Below are 23,105 nucleotides of genomic sequence, written 5' to 3'. Positions count from 1 at the left end.
CTTTGAAAAAAATATTTTTTAAAAGCTGAGAAAATTCTCTATATTTTGCTTTTTCGGACTTTGTTGATACGACCCATAGTTGCTGAGATATTGCCATGCAAAGGTTAAAAAACAAGAAAATTGATGTTTTCTAAGTCTCACCCAAACAACCCACCATTTTCTAATGTCGATATCTCAGCAACTATAGGTCCGATTTACAATGTTTAAACATGAAATATTCGTGAAATTTTCCGATCTTTTCGAAAAAAATATTTCCAAAAATTTAAAATCAAGACTAACATTTTAAACGGGCTAAACATTCAATATTACGCCCATTTGAAATGTTAGTCTTGATTTTAAATTTTTGAAAATATTTTTTTCGAAAAGATCGGAAAATTTCACGAATGTTTCATGTTTTATTATTGTAAATCGGACCTATAGTTGCTGAGATATCGACATTAGAAAATGGTGGGTTGTTTGGGTGAGACTTAGAAAACATCAATTTTCCTGTTTTTTAGCCTTTGCATAGCAATATCTCAGCAACTATGGGTCGCATCAACAAAGTTCAATAAAGCAAAATAAAGAGAATTTTCTCAGCTTTTCAAAAATATTTTTTTCAAAGGTGGGCAAACATGGGCACTAATTATAAAAAATGAAAAACTGCGACAATTTTCAAAAAAGTTACCTAAAAATGGCTATAACTTGAAAACGGTGCACTTTATCAAAAATTCACTTAAGTACTTTTTGATTGCAAATTCAATTTTACATCGAAAAATGAAGTTGAAAAATTTTTGCGACCAAAATTTCGATTTTTTGAAAAAAATCAGTATTGATTCAAAAAATCATAACTCGGTCAAAGATTTTTTGCCCATTCTGGAAATTTCTAAAATGTTGGCATTTTATGTCCTCTAAAACATATAAAAAAAAATTAAAAATAGTGTTTTTTTTTGCGAATCAAGTTTTAGTGACAAAAAGTTAAATAAAAAAAACCATCAAATTTTTTTTACCGTGTTTCATTTTTTTCCAGTATAGTCCATATCCATACCTACAACTTTGCCGAAGACACCAAATCGATCAAAAAATTCCTTCAAAAGATACAGATTTTTGAATTTTCATACATCATTTTTGTATGAACAGCTGCCAAATTTGTATGGAAAATTATATGGACAAACTAATGATGCAAAATGGCTTCTTTGGGCAAACCGAAGGCACCAAAAAAGTTTCAGCCGGATTAAAAAATACAAAAATTAAAATTAAAGAAAAAAGACCGATTCCGTAGAGAACTGCTCATAAATAAAAACCATTTTAAAACGTCTTAAATTTCAAAAAATCTTTGAGTCCACTTTTTTTTGTTAATCGTCATGTTACACATTCAATGTGCGTTTTTTTAGTCAGCAAGTGTTTCGATTTGATAAAGAAAATATTTTTTTGTATTTTTTGAAACCTGCAACTCAAGCAATTAAGAACTGATAAAAATCAAATCCATTGATTAGAATTAATTACCATTATTATACTTATGTTCATTAGAAATGAAACGAAGAAAGTATTTTAGGATAGAAAGAATGGCCTATCTGATCTGGAAGTTGTTGTAGTTTATTGATTTAATGTGACTTTAATTGAAATTGTGGTTCTTTCCTTATTTTGCATTTTTTCGAATTATTTGCAATAAAAATAAATATATTCAAATATCTTAAAATGGAGCAGTATGGTTAACTCAATTAAAATAAAATGTTTTGATTATTTTTAAAGTTAAATGAATATTTTATTTTTTAGGCTGATGCAAATATTTTTCAAAGTGAAGGGGGGAAGGGCTCAGTCTCAGCATTTGAATGAAAAAATGTTTTTAAATGCATTTTACACTAGTTCAGTTGTTTTGCAATCATTAGTTTTCAATAAATGTAAGATCTGACAAAAAAAATTACAATAAACTTTTTGCGGTGCTGTACTTTGAAAATTTTCAAAAAATTCAAATGATTTTTGAATGAACTCAAACATGTTAAAATAAAAATAAACGAAGGGGAATGTATTTAAAATTGATATCAGCTGATTGCACCACTTAAATTACCCTTGATGTTTTTTGAAAAAAAAAAAAACATATTTTTTGTGCCCTAATTTTGAAGGCTGACATGAGGATGATTTGGTTATTTTCTCCTAAAGTTTTAAGACTTCAAATTCATTTTTTTTCAGAATGCTTTAAAATCTATTGTATAAATTGAATGGCATGAATAAACGATAAACAATGTATTCTTAATACCATCATAAGGGTGACATTGAGTCTGGGGGTGAAATTGGGTCATAAAAAACTCATGAAATTTGTAAGACTCAATCTTACCCTTCAAGCCCAACTCCTGATCACGGTAGTGTACAATGAAATGTATTTTTTTTCATAAAAATATAAATTTTCAGCACTTTGTTTTTGTCTTCTGATTTTTTTTTTAAATTTGAAAAGTAATTGCATCACTGGTGAAATACTGTTCAGTTGACTGCTTTGTTTATTCTATTTCAAAGGACCTGAAACAACGTTTTGAAAAACAGATCCTCTTTTCAATGAGTTCTTGCTATGAATAACAACTTGTCCCATAAATGATGTAACCCGACAATTTGTCATTTACCACTCCATTAGATTCGCATTCGCTGAAAACAAAAAATGAAAAAAATAAATGCTCTGGTAATAAAATTTTAAACGCAAATATTCCAAGCCTCCACCAGGCCTGGTTTCCATTTGGTATGGTCCTATTTTCGTTCTTTTTTATTTCCAACCAAACCCAGCAACAGCAAAGCCAGGCCCAAAACTATCATGAAAATTTATTGTAATTTATTTTCGCGCAGTTGCATTCAACTGTTTTTATTTACTCTGCGAAACAACCACGTTGCACTGCCTGCACTATTTATTCTTGCCCAGAAGTTTCCATTTCCCCTCAAAACGCGGGACGGCTACTTTTCCCGAGCTTCCCTGGTGGCAAAAAGGAAGAGCCAGATGGTTTTCCCTTTGGAAAGCGGACAAAAAATAACAACAACAGCACGAAAATAGCTCATAAAATGCAGCACTCGAATTCTCCAATGGTTGAGGAGGCACTCTTCGGTTCACTTTGCCGTTCAATGGGTCGCGTAATAAAAAGTTAAAAATTGGACGCACAATTGTTTCAAATTACTTCTAGTGCTGTTGAGGCAAGTTTTTTGTGTGACACTTATAAATATTAATTAATTTTATAAATCAAATGTTTCAAATTTGAGGGAAATCCAACAAGTCATTTTTAAAATGATATTTTTACTGTGCCCTTAACATGCTCGTTGGTCCAAGGGGAAAACCCAACCGATAAATTATTTTCCTTATAGAGTTACAATTCCAGCAGCAATTCGTTGCTGACTTTTCCAACAATTTTTGCTCTCGTTCACACAAGAGACTTCATCAATTTTGGTCGCAACTGCAGCAATGTGCAATGAAATTTTCTGCAAAATGAGTCTGCAAAAAAAAAAGAGTCAACGTCGAAATAAAGTTTTTCCTTTTTTCCCTCTCACAGGAAGCCAGATCCGGCAAGAAGTTCGTTTCACCATCCATGAAATTAATCGTGTTCTTTTTCTTTTCTTTACTTTTTTTTTCCTCCGCCCAAAGTTGGTTCGGTGTAACAAACTGTGTTATCGTAATTTTCCCGCTCGCTTAACTGTTTTTCGCCGACGCTTTCCCAACTTTTCCCTTCCCAAGAGAACTTTAATTTACCCTCCACGATGTGATTATTGCTGGTTCTGGTGCTGATTCGAGCTGCTGCTGGCCGAAGAAAGCCCCAACGGTTGTGTCACTCGGCCGGATGGAGCATAATTTGGCACAATTTTCGCCATCTTTATCAGCCGTTTAAATGCATTAACCTAGAAAGAGAGAAAAGGCAAAAATAAATGACTAAAGCGAAAAAAGCGGCATTAATGGCAAACATGACGATGTAGGGACTTTTTTTTTGCTTCGTTTTCGTCCTCCCAGCTTGATATATCGACTAGAGTCAAACAGACAGAGCGAAAAGCAAATGAAAATGTTCCAGCAGCAGCAAGGGAAAGGAAGCAGCCAGCCGGAAAAGAAAGATTGTCTCCGTGGCGTTTCGGCTTTTCCGGACGTAATTTTCCGGCTTGGTGTGTGGTGTGGTGGAATGCAAGTTATATGGGTGCCGTTTTGGGAATGTGATTTATTCCGATGACGATTTTGGGTTCAATTTTATGTCGACAGTGGATTCGGTTTTGGCCTTTTGCGAACCCTTGGGTGGTGGAAATTGATTTGATTATAAATTCCAGTTAGTAATCTGCGTTATTATGTGAATCATTGACAAAAAATATGCCACCTTTGCAATAATATTATGGAATATGAATTTGAAAATTTTATTGATAGAATATTAGAATATCATTTGTAAAAACCATTATTTCCCTTAATTTTTGGCACAAATTATATAATAATTAAGAAAAAAGTAGTTTTAACAAATAAGTAAAAACAAAAAAAGCTTTTATTTAGCTCACGTATGATACTGTCAAAATTTAGTACGAGCAAGATGTACTGTTTGTTCCTTTGTTATAAGGATTTTTTCTCAGTATCATCCAATAAGTTCATTTTTCAACAGCTAGATATCCCGGATTTTTTTTTTAATTTGATCATCAATGAAACAATATTAAACTCTTTGTGATTTTTTCTGCTAATTCAAAATAGAAAATTTAAAATCATGCCAACCATTAAAAAAATGAATTCGGCACTATCAACGATTGTTTCAAAAAATGAAATCTTTATCAATGAACTGTACAGAAAATCCCAAAAGAAATTTTTTCTGCACATTCAAAATCGAACCAGTTGAGATATTGAGGCTAGAACTGCTACACTGGGAAAAACATAATTTATCATTTATTTTAAAATTTTCAAAGACCGATCAACAGAGTCAAAAAAATATAAATTCAGAAAAGCAGCTCAAATTAAAAAAAAGTGTTTTCAGGGGTTTTTTTTACAAATAAAACAAATGATTCTTTTTAGAAAATTTCAGCTTGAAACTGCTAATATCTTGAAAATTGAATTTATAACAACACAATGTTATTTTAGATTACAAATTTGAGTTTACATTTCTGAAAAAGTTAAAAAAAAATCATGGCAATTGGTTGGAAAATAACAACTTTTTTTTGCAAATATTAAAAAAATTGCAGTTACATTCAGCACCATTCTTAAGTGCATTTTTTTTGCGTCAAAAATAAATATTAATAATATTAAAAAAAATCCAGCTACAAAAAACGGTATTTGACTATGAGTGATAAAATCTGGCGTTAAATAACTGTATTTTTCAATGCTCCTTTAAAACAGCTCTAAGCAAAACCTACAACTTTGCCAAAAACACCAAATCGATCAGAAAACTCCACAAAAAATAATTTAAATTTCAAATTAAAAAAACAAAAAGGATTACAAAATTATTTGTAAATCATTACAGATAAGCCTCTGTAACAAATTTGCAAAGTATAAAGAAATTTATAAAAACAAATTTCCCCTGGTATCAAGTCTTTTCCGATGTGTGGTCCTAAAATTCATTTTTTTAAACCTCAAAAATGCACCATTTGATTTAAAATGCAGAAAGAAACGTTATAAGATCGTACACATTTTTTAACATGATTTTTTGTGCAATGTTTTTTTGCTTTCTGATTTTAAGAGGAACATAACAAATAAACTCTTTTTAAAATCATTCAAACTACAAATAAAATAAAGCATTTAGGAATCGGGATAATGATAAATATAAATTGCACTCAAAATTACATGAACATTTTCACCAAAAAAAACTTAGTTTTTCCTGTATTTTTTAATACGATTTTTCTATTAAAAAACCCAAACTGTTAGGTATCTATGAATGCAGTCTAAAATGATCAATAATTTTTCAATCATTTCGTGAAAAGTTTTGCTTTTTTAATACCTTCAATTTTCACAAAACCAAATATTTTTATGGAGAAAAAGACTCAAAATTATTGTTTCTTGCAGTTTGGTAATCAACTGATCAGAAATTTTGCATACATTTCGATGGAAATATTTTTTTAAGTCTTTAAAATTGTTGCACAACCACGTATTTTCAAAAAATACTCTAAATTTTAGTTCGAATGAGGATTTTTTCATAAATTTGTTAAAAATCATGTTTTTTGCAAATACTTTTAAAAAATTACAAAAAAACGTATTTTTGATAACATATTTGAATTTTTCACAAATCCACCTATTTTCGAATCATTTTTTTTTTGTCATTTACAATACGGCAATCGAATTATCGGGAATTTTCCAGAAAATTCGATAAAAATAATGCTTTTTCTTAAATACACAACAAATTTCGCAAAACTACGTAAAAACCAATTTTAGAGTACGAAAACAAGATAGTTCTGTGAAAATCTTAAATATTCAAAAAGAATATTGAAATGGACAAAAGTTCCTGGTCATTTGATACCCATTTTGTAAAAAACTTAATATTCCAATATGTTTTCGAAAATATATAGCATCGTGAAAATGTTGGGTTTCTTAGAAAAAATATTAGGCCGAAGCAATTATTTTTTAAAGAGTTTGTCCCTTTTCTCTGGTCGAGAATACAAAAACAAAGAAGACAAAAAAACATAGAAATTGAAATAATACGCAAAAGTTTTTACATTTCAATGAAAAAAGTGTTTTAAAATGCAAATTACACTAGTTCAGTAGCTTTGTAATCATTAGGTTTCGAAAAGTGTTGAATTTGACGAAAACATTTTTTTTTTGCGAAAAAAAACTTTTGTAGTAAAAAATTTACATTACATCAAAAATTTACATTACATCAAAAATTTACAACAAAAAAAGCAAGAAATTTTTAAACAAGCACAAACATCCAAGAAATGATTCTTAACGCAGGGGAATCCATTTCGAATTGATTTCATCTGATTGCACTTATATTTGCATTTAAATTCTTAAGCTTTATTAAAAAAATATTTATTTGCCCCTGATTTTTCGGGCCGACTTTAAAGAGGGGAGATGGGCTGATAAAACTTTTAAACATATTTGTACCAGCCTTATTATTTTGATCCAAATGTATACAAAACTTCCGATCATTTGATACCCATACATTAAATAAAATAAATTTTGAATATTTTTTTCAGAAATACATAGTTTTGAGAAAATTTTAAACATTTTCAAACATAATTTTTTGTGACAAAAGGTTTGATAACCATATTTAATTTTTTTTCAATTCAATTCGGTTTTATTGGTGAATAATCAAGATACAATAAGTTCTTTTGAGGTACATTACAGAGTTTTGGAGTTCCTTTTAGCTGTGTGTTACATCATAATCCATTTTGGAACAATTATTGCATGTAAATAAAGGTGTCACCAAGAGCAAGAAAAATTAAGATAACCATATTCCAATAACTAAAATTTAGAGTATTTTTCGAAAACACGTAATTTTGTGAAAATTTGATGAAAATTCGATACCCATAATGGAAAAAATAAACTTTGCATTTTTTTGGTAAATACGTCATTTTGTTAAAATTTTGAGAACCTGAAAAAATACTCCTACAGAATTAAGCGAAATTTCTGATCATTTTGCAAGAAATATTTCATTTTAAAAATACAGGAAAAAATACGTTTTGTAGTAATGTGATAATTTTTAATGTTATTTTAATTGTAATGAATTGCTGGAATTATCCCGAATTCAAAACACTATAATTTTTTGAAGTTTGAATGAATTTTCATTGAAATATAGTCAATGTCTCCCATATAGCAAAAATCTTATGGGTTCTTTGCTTGAATTTTCTGACCACAGATCAGTTAAAGACTCAAATGCTTAGGATTTTTTTTTCATAAATTCAATGATATTTTTCTTTTTATAGAAATTAATTGTGATATTTAAAATAAATTAAAAAATGATAGTAATAATGGTATCATCATAATAATTCAAGTTTTACAATATTTTTAGAAACAAGATTCAAGATTCAAGAAAAAATAATTATTCACAAAAATATATGAAACAACTCTTTCACATTTTATCATCGATCGAATCTGAGTTCATTGACGTCGTGATATGCTGCGTGAGACGACCGAAAAAGTGCTCGTGAAAATTTCATCAGCACAATTTAATTCACGTTCCGATGCGTTTTCCCGCCAAATGCATTAAAAATGACGCCCAATTGGTGCCTATTAAGTGAGCCAAATTAAATTATTTAAACTTTTGCGCTCCGACTGGCTCGACTGACCTGTGTGGCCGATTTTGTTGCGACATCGATATGACCAACGATCCGTGGCGTAGCTTTTTACCCGTGAGGTCACCGAAAGGTTTATAATTTCATTAGGCTTAATGGCGGAAGGTGCTTGTGGGGTAGAAGGTGGGAAAAAGAACCAATTTGGTGACTGTCAGTGCGGCAAATTGACAGGGCCGCTGCCTATCGCAAAGGATTGTTTCATTTTTAATGAGCTTCATCGCTGGGTGGAGGGGGAAAAAAGGTCACCAGCTTGGAAGTTTTACTACCGGGGTTTTTCTCGATTGGTCACCAGCACCAGGCTTCAAGGATGCTTCGGTTCAGTTGAAATGACTCATTAGGGCGAGCTTCGTGGCGAAGGTGGAAAGGCTCTTAAGCTCGAATGTACGGGGGAAATCCCGGCTTTTATTCCCTCCAATCAGCCTTTGTTTTACACCTTTTGACACGGAAGACTCCGGGTAATTACTCTGGCCCAGATTGTTCAGGGTATGGACAAAGTTAGTCTCATTAAAGGGATGAAAGGGACTAATCGCGATTCGGTTCGATGAGAGTTTTCCAACGGTGACAAACAGTGAGGTCTATTTTTGAACTTGGATTGTCCAGTCAAAGTAAAAACTTTGTTTATAAAAGCTTTCTAAGTTTATGAGATAAATTTTCATTTAATTACCTTCAGTTTCCTTTATAACTCTAAACTTTCTTCAAAGTTTGTTTGGGTTCGACTCCATTGCAATAAAAAATCCCCGGTCTGTTAGCTTTATTTATTCAGACTTTCTGCAAACAAAAAGATCCAAAACCATTTCCCTCTGCGTCCATCACCGAGACCCTCAGAAAGTGATCCCCCAAGAATTCATCCTATAAATCATACACTTTCAGGACAAGGTCTAGAACAACAACCGCTACAGGCCGTCCTGCCATGGGTTTGGTAAACATGTCGATGAAGGCCTGGGTCACCAGTTTTTCACTCAGTCTTCAAAAACGTACCCGTCCTTGAACCCGAAAGCCCCAAAGCGGTCCCAAAAGTGTGGATCAACTTTTTTATCCTCCTTTTCGTTGAGTAATATGTGTGTGATCCCTTAAAAAACTAAACTTGCCACCGCCGAAGAAAACAACAATCCCATAACTCATTTCCGGACTTTTAATCCACCCTGGGTACCTTCCCACTTCTGAAAGATGTCTCTTCCTTCCTTCCGGACTTTCCACACCCGAAGCCGAAGGTTGATTTGTAGCACAAGAAAAACTACTATTTTTTCAGCCAGCCTCCTCGTACCTCCTCGCCTTATGGCCGCAAAATATTGCTCCAAAGTGTTGAATATTTATATGGTTCTTCCCCGGAGGGAAGGCTGATGTTTTTTTTGTTGCTTTTCTTGTGTTGGCCATTTTGTCGTTTGAGAAATATTGGCCATCGGTTGAAAGGCAGGCCGGAAGAAGAACCAGGAGCTTGGAAGTTGGGATATTGTGAGGGTTGGGAGGGAAAAAATTGTTTATCTTCGAAGATAATCACCAACAACTGGTGCCTCTCGTCGGATGGTCATGTTTGCTTGCTGTTTTGGTGTTTTTGTTGTTGGAATTGCTTTTATTGAGAATATTGTTGTGGTTTTCCCTAGGGTTTGCGTATTCTGTTCAGAAGGGGAACTATACCCTTTCTCAGCCTATTTCTATTATCGGCCTATCAGCACTTTGATCATGAATTACAGCTTTCATTAAGTGTTTTTGACTGTTCCAAAGTAATGAATAGCTCAAATAAAAGTGAGCAAGCAACTCTCCGTTGTTGAAACATCTGAAAATGTTGATTTAATAGCGGAAAATGGAAAAGTGATGAGAATGGGTCGAACGGCTTAGAGTGATTAGAATGGGCATATTTCCCCTATGTTTTGTTGTTGTGGTCTTTTTGACAAAAAAGTCTTTTATTGTTGAATACTAAACATCATGACTTCTATATAAAAATATCCTATAAATTAACAGATAAAATTAAAAGTTAAGAAAAAAAAAGTCCACTTCAAATTAATAACTCCTAGAGGCCATCCACAAAACACGTGGAAAATGATCCATACTAAAAGTACACGCAGAAAAATATTTTGTAGAATCGGCCTAAACGAGGTTTGATTAAAAAAAAATTGTTGAATATAATTAACGCCGATTTTGCGTTGAAACAAACCTTATTTTTTTCAATTCCACAAAAATCTTTTGTTGTTTTGAAAAAGTAGCTTTGACGTTTAGCGTTGATTCAACAAAAATCTTGATTTTCAAATCAACAAAACGTTTTGTTGATTCAAATATGCCTTATCTTTCTGCTTGTATTATTTTGTTTAAATCTGTCAAAAATGTGCATTTAGTCGGTCTTGCATACATTGTTTACAAAATGTTACTGAATTGCCCATAAATTCATAGTTGTCCCATGTGAAACTATGATATTTTTGAATAATTTTAATCACAGTTTTAAGTTTATTACAAAGATTCGAAAGAATCGAACAGTATCAACTCTTCACTCAGTTGATTAAAAAACAATATTTTAAGATGGTCAATGTCATGGTGTTAATTTCTGAAAAAATCAGGAAAAAGCTGGATTTGTCATATTTTAGTTGATATGATAAAGTCAGGGAAAGTCACGGAACTTTATGATAAATCAAAAAAAAATTAAATGACATTAAAAAACGCAAAATTAAATTCCTACTTGAAAATTTATCAAAATAAAAAAAAAAAAACTTCTTCGGTTCCTTTGTAAGGGAAGGTGGGGCAAGAAGAACAATCGTGCGTACGGTCGTAATTTTTACAATTTTGATGATTTCCAGTATGAGGAATTGTTGCTAGCAATGCAATTGGCTGATTCTACTACCACATAACCGCCAAAACGACGTAAACGCCACGGGGCATAAGATTTAATGACGATTTTTTTCGAAACCTTTGTTTTTTAAATAATATTTGGAAAGTACAAAATAAGGCTTTTGTTTCGTTTTAAGGCTCATTTTATCAAAATGCTATTTTTCCTGGATGAGTAGTTTCCCTACCAATGACATGCAGCTATTATAAAGCATGATTTAACTTTTGGTTATTTGTTCATCTAAGTAATTTTATTCTCGTGAAAACGATCAAATGTTTAGTAAAATATTATTTTTTTATCTAAAAATTAAATACACGTTTCAAATATATTCTAATATGATGTATCTTAGTGACAACAGTTCAATTGTTAGCAAACTAACATGTTGTTTCATGCATTGTTCCTCTTGCCCCAACGGGTTGTTCGTCTTGCCCCACTAGTTGAGTAGAACGTACGGAAAATAAAAACAATCAAAATCCATTTTTTACATAAAAAACCGGATTTTTTTTAAAAACTTGTTCTATCAAAGTCTTAGTCAAGACCTGGAATACGTATGATTATGAAAAATCCGACAGATTTTTTAATGTTTTTAGTGGCTTATAACGAGCATTTCCTTAGCGTGTTACACTTGCCCTACTTTCCCCTTTTTCATATCAACGCAACCGATATTGTCTGCACATATTTTTTTTTTTTGACTTGTTGTTTACGCTAATTTATACAAAAAATTGAGATTTATTTTTCATTCGATATCAAATTAAAAAAATCAACTTTTTTTCTCTAGTATTATTTTTGGTTTCGAATAGTCTATAATTGCCTATTTTGGTTGTATCAGAGTTTTAAGAATTGTCAATAAACCTGAAAGTTTAAAATTTCCCTTGGATTGTTTTATTTTCTCTTAAAATATATATAAAAAACGATCAATTCTAAAAAGCCAGAACTTTTTAATAAAATAATCCCATTCTTCGACCTCGACCAGGGTCGAAGAATAATAACTTGAAATAATATTTTTAAAGTTTTATAAAACTTTATTCCAAATTTTAAAATTTTGTAAATTAACAATCTTATTTTGTGCAGTATTAGATTTTGATTTCTCAGCCAGTTGTGGCTACACAATTTTTTTTGTGTTAATTTTCTTCTTAAAAAAATGTGAGTTAGTCTGACAGTTTCAAACCTAAAAAAATAATAAAAAAAAATACGTGTTTGTATTACGTTCACCATTCCCCCGAAAACCGTTTTTCAGAGTTCCGGTACATAATACAGTTATTTTTCGTGATTTTTACTTTTAAATTGTGTTTAATTGTGTTGTTTACAATCACAAAAATTTAACTCTACTATTTTAAAATGTTAAAGATTGCTTTGATTGGAAAGAAAAAAATATCACAAAAACGTATTTTATACCAAAAAGATTTTTAACAAATATGAAAAAAGAGTGCACTTTTTTCTTTATCTCAATTCGACGTAATTTGGCTTATTCAAACAGGCACTAAGGCTAGTACAAAATTAATTTAAAGTATTTATCATAATCGGCTCTAGTTAAGATCGAGGAAAGAGCAACAAACTTAATTTAAAACCGAACTGTAAAAAATCGCAAAGTATCATTGAATTCATAATTTCTTCTCTTAAACTTTTATATTGTGAAAGAATAAAAGGTTTTTATTTCAATGAAAATACCAGAATAATGTATTTAGTTTAGTTAACAACCGATTTTTCATCTTTTTTCAATGATAAATTCAATTTTAGTCAATAAATATTAATTAGTTGTTGAATAAAAAATCGTGTTTAAATGCTTGCTTTCAAGTTACAAATAAGTCATGTTTAAAAAAAACTCTTTATCATAAAAAAATGCTTGTTTATGTTTTAATCCAGGGGTGACCAAAGTATGGCCCGCGGGCCAAACGTGGCCCGCGAGGTGATATTTTGTGGCCCGCAGACCCATTTTGAATGATCATGTAAAATGGCCTGATGACCACTTGTAAAGTGATTTTATACTTTTTCAAAATCAAAGTTTTTTTTTAAGTTTTATTACTAATCTTTTTTTATTTTTTGATAATAAACAAAACTATAGATTTAAAATATTTTGATCCCCACTTTAGGATACAAATAACTTGTTCAAAATATTTTATAATTAAAACAATTTCACACGTTTCAATGTGAGTGAAACTAGTAAATATCGTCAAAATTTTCATCAAACATTTTTAGAAATATTTAAAAAACGTTCAAGTTTGACTTAGGTAGAATTCTGTAATAGTTGCAAATATGTAAATTTTCTTTATTAATTTGCAAGTTATAATGACACTTTTATGAACTGACCCTCAAACATACATTGCACTTCCTTCGGGATTCGAACTCATTACAGTTAGATAACGAATCTGATTGACTACCAACTGATTCAGGCAGACAAAATGTGGAAATCGGAGAATCAAGTTTGTTGCAAATATTTTACAAAGCTTTCGTCGATCAACCCACCCCTCCACCATAACCAGGAGCAAAAATATATTTAAAACGTTACTTAATCCACCCTTAGGTGGTTGGCGCCTTCCTCACATTTAAAGGGTGCTATCCAAAATGCAAAAAGTGCGTAAATAACACTTAAGTGGTTATAACTTTTGATAGGGTTGTCGGATCTTCAATGTTTTGGACGCGTTGAAAAGCTCTTTTGAAAACCTATCCATCGATATGTTGCATGAGAGATCCGGACAACGTTTTCATCAACATATCTGAGATCCGGCCTCCACAAAGCGTATAAATAACACTTAAGTGCTTATAACTTTTGATAGATTTGTCAGATCTTCAATGTCTTGGACGCGTTGGAAAGGTCTTTCAAATACCTTTCTGAAAATGTATAGCATGACGGGTTTTCTTACAAAAACCACCCTTTTTACAATCTTCCGGACTTTTGTTAAAATCGTTTTTTTAGCATAACTTTTAAAGTACTTAACTAAACTGCATAATTTTTAATAGCGACTTATAGGACCCCAAGACGGATCGAATGACGCCAAAACGGACAAAATCGGTTCAGCCAATGTCGAGATAATCGAGTGACAATTTTTTGATCAACATCCCACCACACACACAGACATTTGCTCAGAATTTGATTCTGAGTCGATAGGTATACATGAAGGTGGGTCTAGGAGGTCCAATTGAGAAGTTCATTTTTCGAGTGATTTTATAGCCTTTCCTCAGTAACTTGAGAAAGGCAAAAAACACTAAAAAAATGAAATTTAAGTGCAATCAGGTGAAATTTATTAAATATGCATGCAAATTGCATTTAGAATCATTTGAGCATGTTTGGGTTTATTAAAAAAAATAAAAATTTCAGTGAATTTTCGATGAAATAAATAAATGTTTTTTCGCTAAAATGTTTTTTTGTTGAAACTTTTTTTTCTTTTTTTTTTGAAAATAATGATTGCAGTTTAACTATACGGAAGCTTAAAACATTTTCTAACATTTTTTTTTTCATTGAAATGTTGAAATTCTGGCTCTCAACAATTTTTCATTAGCCACACTTAATTTAAAGATAAAATTACGCCTTTAGATGAATTGTTCAACATGTAATGTCACCATTTTCGAAATATAAAACTAAATCCAAAACTTTGTTTTTTTTTTTTTGAAAACACAAGTACATTCAGCTTAAAACCGTTATTTTGTGGTTTCTATTATTTTGAATTGATTTTTTTAAATAACAAATTAAATCTTTTAAATTAAAATAATGTAATTTAATTTTTTTCAATAACATTTTTTTTGTAAATTCGGCCCGCAAGCTCATTTGAGCTTCAAATTTGGCCCGGACTTCAAAAACTTTGAGCACCCCTGTTTTAATCTATTCAAACATTTTTTTTATTTTTTTATTCACATTACAAGATATTTAATAAGAAAAACAGTATTATGACTAAATATGATCGGAAAAGTATACGGTTTAGGGGAGGTCTAGGACAGTCAGAAATTTTGTTTTTGGGATTTGAATCAATACCAGAATTATTTTTATCATTTTCAAAGATTTTACCAAATAAGTAGTTCTACGTCAAATAATCAGATGGTGATGGTCCAGATCGCAAAATTGAGTGGGAAATTTATTTCCCGAAAAAGGATAGCTTTGGAGTTTTATCTTGTGTTAACAAAAAAAAAGCTGTTGCTAATGTAAACATGCAATTATTGGCTTGGTTCAAAATAAGGGTGGTTCTCGATTAGGATATTTTATAAAACCTGACTTCCCAGAAATATGTTTGAGATTTTTTTCACATCTAGAAAGTTGTTGGATATGCCAATTCAAGCAGCGTTATTGAAAACACCAAAATTGTGTCTCGCAAGACAAGTTTTTTAAGTTATTAAGAGTCAAATATTAAGATATAGCAAGATCCAATTATAAAACTTGAATATCTCGAAAATGCGCAGGCTTGTTGAAAAAACTTGATGGTTTTGATGCTATTGTCAAAATGGATATTTTATAAAACACTTTAATTGTGAACCACCCTAGCAAAAAGTTGTCCCTTTCCATTTGTCAACCACTACTCTCCTAAAGACACTGAGCTTCAAAACTTTAACATTCTTCGGAAAGTCCATTTTCCACTTCCACTTATGTTGTGACATAGATATGATTTTTTTTAAATATATTTAATGTGCAATGTATCAAACTGACAAAATGTCTAATGGTGTCTTTTTTTTATTTTTTTTTTTTTGATTTCCATTAAAATTGAAAATCAATTGTTGCAGTTTAGAGATAAAAAGTTCATCAGATGTTTTGATTATCTGTTAAAGCAATCTGATGATAATTTTATTTAAGAATCAATCAAACAACTTCGATTGTTCGATTGTTGTTCCTTCGCACCTTTGATTCCAAAAAAAATGCTTAAATCTGACCTAGCAAAACTGTCCAAACATTTCCCACTCCCTCTCAGATTTTTTCTTCCAGATCATCCCATGTTTTCAAGTTGATTGCGATTTCTTGGTTTGTTTTTGTTTTTCTCTCTCTGAACTTGTTTGCCAACTTGTTATTGCTGGCTGTTGTTGCTGCTGAATCAATATTGATCCAATCTCGGAAGCCGTAATTCAAATTTTATGACCGTTTCTTGCTGCTGCCGCTGTTGTTGTTACTCAAACTCACTAAGTATCGGTATCGTTGGTGGCGGTGGGTGGGGGCATGTTTATGAGGGAGTTGAGCTCCTCTGGAAAAAAGCCCACAAATCATGACACCAAATTATGTGAGAAGGGCGTGAAAAAGGCTCTGCAAGAGTAGCAGCGAAAAAAAACCCATAAATTTAACATTGTTGCTGTTCGACATCGACAGCTCAGCATTAAGGGAGTGGGGGTGGCAACAGCGGTGTGACTAATCGTCGGCGATTATGCTGCGAACAAAATGTCTTTGAAAAGTCAACTTGTTTGTTGGTGGGTTTTTTGTGTTGTTCTTTTCGCTTGTGACACTCGGGGGAAAAGGTCGTGGGTGTTAAGGAATTTCGGCGGCCAAAATTTTCTTCACTTTGTTGCTGGAAAAAGTGCCTTGGAAAGCGGGAGAGAGGGTGTCTTTAACGATCCCACGCGATTTGGGAAATTTTGTTGCGAACGTGCTGCCACCCTCCGTATTTTGTGGTGGACGAAAACGAAACAAGTGAGGTTAAATAAAGTTCAACAGGTGCGGTTTAGTCCGTGAAAATGCGTGCTCGAGGACGTGACGGGAATAAGCCGAACCATGTGAGGAATTGCTTGGAGGGGCTTAACGGATTAGTTGTCTGAGGGTGAAAGTTGTGCCTTTTGAAGGGGGTTAAGCAGTTGAAGTTGGGCAAGAAAAAGGAAACATAATACTGGCGAATTACTTTTTTACTTTAAGTTTGAATAAACTTTTTTTTTATATCTAGAATATTTTTTTAAATTTTCAAAATGTTCAATTCCAAACATCAACGAGCACCAATCTTTCCAATTAGCAACACTGTTTCAAAAGCTTTCCGCTAATCTACCAACTGGACCTTAAAGTTTTCCAGAATTAATTAACGCAAATATCCACCCAACTAGCCAGTGGCATCAGCATCGCATATTTTCAGCTGAGCGAGCTTTCGCCCTCCAAAAATCGATCCACTTGCGAGGTTGAAAAACTCTTCCCAGAAAACTTCCCGCAGCATCAGTGCTGCCAGCAGCCAATCACTCTCCGCGCGATGCACCTGTTTCGGTGGCATCAACGTGAAACTGACAGGTCCTTCACCCAACCCTATTGACAAGGGCCAACGATTGAAGAGAGAGTTTGTGCCGAAAACGACTCACCAATTGTCGATTCGATTCGCACGGTTCGTTAAATTTGGGAGTTTCTCTTCGATTGAATCCTTTTTTTTGTCAAGTTTCGAACCCAGCACTTTTAACCAGCGTCAGAAGCTGACAGTCAGTCATAAACAACAAAAAAAAAGAACGAATGACGCAGTGTGTGAAACCTTGTCAAACAGACAAACATCAGAAGCGAACGAAGCTTTTGTGCTCGGGAAACAAAAAGTGTTTGGGGGAAAACTCCACCTCCACAACCCAACTCAGCCTGAAGCGACCCTGCACTGTGCTGGTGGTGCGAGCGAGCAGGAAGCTCTGTTTTGAGGCTTCAGTGAGCTTTAGGGATGTGAATTCCGGCAGTCGCACCTATGGCAGTGTGTGCGTTCAGGGTGAGCAGATCGAATGCAGTGAATAGGTGATTTGACGCAGAAAGTGAAGAAGTTTTTTTTGGTGAAAATTGATTTTGATCATATTTGATTTCCAAAAATTCAAAGAAAACTAGTTGTAGTCTTTAAACAAATGAACAAATTTTAAATCCACTTTATCTCTTAAAATTTATATTGTCCAGTTTTTCTTTTAATTTAACACATAATGTAAAAAAATGTAGATATTGTTAACGACGGACAAATTGTTAATTTTTGACAGAGTAATGTTTTTGAAAACTTAGTGACTTTTAAAAAATACCAGAAAATAATTTAAAGATGCAAACCAAATTCAGAATCAAAAAGTATGTCTAGAGGCTTAAATAAAATGTATTTCGTTAAAATGAAAAAAAAATATTCTGCATAATTTTAAAATAAAAAGAAACGCAGTGATTTTGGTTCATTCGAAATCAATGTCTGAATTTTTTAATAGGCTCGTGTTTTTTATTAACACTTTTTGGGATGCTTTTCTAAAAATGTTTAAGGGGAAACGGGAAGGCAGCGCTTTATTAACTTGCGAAGTTCTGCTTTTTTTGCAGACGCTAAATTGGGCAATAGCAAGTAGTTTGTCGAGTTCAGAAATTGTTTTAAGTTGAACGAAAATTTTCCAAGAAGTGGCGTCCCGTTTCACCCTAATTTAATAACGATTTTATGCAAAAAATAAACCTCTTTGAACAGTGGTTCTCAACCTTATAAGTTTCATCCCCCCTTTACTAGTTTTCAAGAACCTCATTCCTCCCTTTTGATTTTCAACAAATCAGTATCAATGCAAAAAAAAAAAAACGAAACTATTGGCACTACGCCCCCCGGGGCATGGCCTTCCTCTAACGTGGGATTTCTGCTCCAGCGCCTCTGACGAGACAGGAGAAACCGGGACCGACGTTTTACTTCACCATCCGATAGAAGCTCAGTGGATAAGGCGGGAATCGAACCCGCGTCTCATAGCATCATCGGGATCGGCAGCCGAAGCCGCTACCCCTGCGCCACGAGACCCAGTATCAATGCACACATATCAAAATTTAGACTGTAATGTTTGTAGAAGTTTTATGTACTTTTGCATCAATTTACAAGTCTCTATGAAATTTTCAAAAAATCCAATCTGCATAGAAAACCCATGACTCAAAGGTTCTTTTGAAAATTTATTTAAAAAAAAAAAATAAAAATTTAAAACAATGAATTTTGAAAACTTAATCATTAATCAAATCTCAAAAATTAATGCTTCAAATTTGAAAATCATAGAAACAATTGTTGATACTGTAGTGATGATATCGTTTTAATTCAAAACATTAAAATATTTTAATTTTCTCAGAATGTGAAAACTCACATGAATTTTGAATTGAGTACGGCTCATATTCAAAAACTTGAACAAAAATATTTCAGTGTTGCTCAAGTTTCATCCAATAAGAAAATTCAAATAAAATGACTTAATAAAACCCGTTTCAACTATTCGAGAAAATACAAAAATAAAGCAAAAAAAATATATTAAAAATATCAACTGCCAAAAAGACTAATGTTAAAATAACTCAACAAATATTTATTACTTGTTTGTTTTTAAGGACATATTTATGCCAAAAAATTATTTAAAAAAACCTTATTTTATTTCCAATTCGTTTGTTGTACAGTTCATTTTCATTCCATTTTTTTCAGTAGTCATTTTTTATACTTTTTGTTTTTGCCATTAAAATCTACACATTCAAAGATGAAATCCAAAATATCATAAAAATTCGAAAGGTTGAAAATTATTGTAATGAGGCATTCAAAGAATCAGGTACTTTCTCAAATTAAAAAATAATAATTAAAAAAAAAACATTTTAAAACATTTGAGCACTGGATTCTTCTGGCATCCTCATTCCCCCCAAGAAGGGTCAAATTCCTCCCCAAGGGGGGAATTCCTCACCAGTTAAGAAACACTGTCTTGGAAATTATTTTATTACAAATTGCTAAAACACATAGAACTTGTATTTTCAGAGAAGGTGCTTTAATTGGAATTGGTAATCCTTTGGTTCTGATGAATATTAGGGTGGTTCACATCTAGTGTTTTAGACAAAAAAAACCTATCACGAATTAATTTTGATTTTTTCTTTCTTAGAAGGTTTTGTTTGCGTGTTAAAAAAATCAAACAATGAAAATTAAATTTTTTACAATCATTTTTTTTCAGAAAAAAAACGTTTTAAGATTTAGACATTTGAAGAATATCCTAGCTATTTAAAAACGGTCCAAAAGATAGCTAAATTTTAGCTTCCCCGATAGCAGAAGAATTGTGATGTGTTAACTTTGGGACCATCCATAAACCACGTGGACACTTTTTGGGAATCTGTTACCCCCCCCCCCTTCGTGGACAATTGTCCATACAAACAAAATCTTTTTTCTATGGATCGTGGACAATCGCCATACCCCCCCCCCCCCCCCCTAAAGTGTCCACGTGGTTTATGGATGGTTCCTTTAGGTGAAAATTGATTCGAGTTTGAAAAATTACTATCAAAAATCGCAAAAACCACATTCAAATTTTGAATGTCGTTTCGATTGTGTTTTAATGAAAGAGTCTGACTGATTTTTTTTTCAGAAATCGAAAAAAAAATATCCTTCACGGGACCAACAAAATAAATATATTTTAGATCAATTGAGCTTTTGAATAAAAAATATCACAAAATTTATGAAAAAATCAACAGATTTATGTAACTAAAAATATCAATTTTAAGATTTTAGTTTGTTTTTTTTAAAGCTTCCAACAATTAAAAAAAACTTTTTTCCAACTTAATGTTGACCTTTTGTTATCATTTTCAAAATCGGAAAAAACATTAAAATTGATAATCGGTACAAATTGTTGACATATTATTTATTACCTGTATATTGCATTATTTTTGTCGCAATTCTAATTTATCTGTTTATTTTTCTTCAAAAGGCGTCGTCTCAATTACTATTGTCCAATTTTCATTTTTTGGAAGCCGATACAAAATATTTTTTGAAAATTTTATTTGAAAGAATTGTATTCAAAAGATCAAAATATTTAACAAAAGTTATTTTTTTTTTGCCTTTGTTTTGTATCGGACCACTAGTTTCCAAGATAATGTCGGTTGAAAATAATTTTCATCGATTCGAATTGTTTCATCTCAGAAACTTATTGCCCGAATTTCAAAGTCTCATAGATAAAATTGTAGGAAATCTTTTCCCCAACATTTGAAAAATATGTCTTTTCATGGTGCTTTTCTTTCAAGTAGTAAAACAAAAGACATCGAAAATAATTCATTCCTCAATATCGCTATAACTTCAAAAAGGTACATTTTATCATAAAAGAAATGCAAAATGTTATTCGATTGCTAATTAGATTTTTCTTTTCAACATGATTTTTAATAATGTATGTGTTTAGATTTTCGATATTTTACAAAAAAAAAATGATTTATTTGAAAACTTAAATCTCTTAAACAAGATTTTGCATCATCGTTATTAAATATGTATTTGAAATGAAAAAATATATTAAATGAAATAATCCTAAGTCCTAATCATTACCTAAAACTTTGCCCAAGACTTGGTGTCAGAAAATTCCTTCTCAATATACAAAATTTCATAAATTTACATACCCATATTGTAATGATGCAAAGCGAATTCTTTTGACAAGGGGAATGCATGGACACTGAACAAAATAAATGCGAAAAAAATATTAAAAACATTCGAAGAAAAAGACCTTCTGATTATGGGAAAAGAAAATTACCGAAAAAAAAACTGTTCAGTAGGTGGTTATAGTATTAAAAATATGCAGTTTATGGGATAGTTTGTAAAATTAGTTTTACTTAAAAATTAGATTTCTTATTGTAAAACCATAGTCGGTCTTGTTTTTTGACCATTAATAATTTTTTGACACAATCACTTGTTTTCAATAAATATATTGCTTGGCAATTATTTCATGATCTTTTTGTGCAAAATATTGCAGTTTTTGTTACCTACAATATACCTTAACCCTTTCGGACATGATGGTCATTTATGACCCAAAGATAAAATTTCAAAGCTAGCCTATAATTTTTGTATGGTCAATAGAATCTTTTTCACATGGCCAACTTAATTTTTTTTTTAAGATTTCAGATTATAAAATAATATAACAGTACAAATTACAAAATTACTAAAGATGTTTTTATTAAGAGTAACTTTTTTCCATATCTTTACCTACCTATCAAAAATTTCTTCTCAAAATACAGATTTTTGAACATTTACAAACCATTTCTTGTAAGACCACCCTTAAAATGTTAAAGGTAACTTGTATGGACGAATGAACGATGACTTAAGTATCTTATTTTGATAGCTAGAAGGCATTTTAATTTGAATATTCTTAGTAAAATTCGATGATATTTTATTTTTTTTAAACGAATTTATCATTTGAATACCTTAAATTTCAACAAAATCTTTTCCATCATTAGCCCTACTTCCCACCTCCCACCGGGCATGGATGCACTTTCCCAACCCCATGAAGTCTGCCGCATGGGTTGTGCGCCAGGTTGGGCGTTTGAAAAATCACTCCAACGAAGCGTAAACTTTCCGGAGGTTTCGTGGCGGTGTGATTGGACAGAGAGGAATCACGGGTTTGGCAGATGGGACGTCTGGTGGGACGACGTTGGGTCAAATCGATGCGTGTTTGGATCCGTCGGTTGGAAAAGTGCCATTTTCACTCACACACACACCGCCGGTGTCAAATATTGACTGGGCTCGGGCCGGGCTCACAATGCAATTAGGTTCGTTGCTGTAGAAAGTGAACGTTTAAAGGTAGGTTTGTTTGTTAATTTTTGGTCTGAGGGAAAATAAAAAATAGTTCAGGTCACAGTTCCGGGTCAAGTGTCTCTAACCTCTGTCAACTTTCCAGTGTTTATGGGTCTATTAGTGTCTCGTTTTTCCGGCATGTTCCGATGTCGGTGACTAGAGAATGCCATGTTTATATTATGTCCTGCCCTACTTCAGCCGGTTCTGAAGAAGCAGAGAAGAAGATTTTATGCCCAACAAGGTTAACAGTAGTGCAGTGTTTGCTTGTTTGAACTGCATGGTGGCATTCTACAATAGGGTTGCCAGCTTGAAGGTCTTCTTTTTTGAAAATTAATTTTTATTTGAACTTAAAGTTTGTTAGAGACATAATTTCAAACGGAAAACCGGCAAAACAGTCTGATGACCCTATCCCATGCCAAAGTGTGAAAATTAATTGCTCTAAGTTGATAACGCTATTTGCAATGTGGGAGACAGCACTTTCTCTTGCACGTACCTACTAGCTGGTAAGCTGCATCGATACGATGGCATGCGGCAGCGGAAGGAACGAGATGCTAGCACAAGGAAAAACAGCAACGTGTGAATAAGCTGCTGCTCCAGTCGGGCCTGTAGAGTTTTTCTTCAGTACTCGGGTTGGAAACACAGTTAGTTTTTTTAAATATTTTTTTATTACACTTATTTACTGTGAAATTTAAATC

General features: G+C 32.3%; 1 protein-coding gene across 2 annotated transcripts in view; it reads right to left on the bottom strand.

Annotated features, from left to right (window-relative positions):
- Window positions 1-23,105, bottom strand: part of LOC120432554 (lachesin-like) — a 126,812-nt gene that overhangs the window by 85,882 nt on the left and 17,825 nt on the right. For both annotated transcript variants that reach the window (XM_039597783.2, XM_052707800.1), the window contains exon 2: window positions 3,698-3,843. The gene's annotated coding sequence lies outside the window, so the exon portion shown is untranslated. The remainder of the gene's footprint in view (window positions 1-3,697; window positions 3,844-23,105) is intronic.

The sequence above is a fragment of the Culex pipiens genome, chromosome 2, assembly GCF_016801865.2.
Source record: "Culex pipiens pallens isolate TS chromosome 2, TS_CPP_V2, whole genome shotgun sequence".
NCBI classification, from domain to species: Eukaryota; Metazoa; Arthropoda; class Insecta; order Diptera; family Culicidae; genus Culex; species Culex pipiens.
Note: the sequence above shows the minus strand (reverse complement) of the source record. Positions and strands in the feature narration are given on the sequence as shown.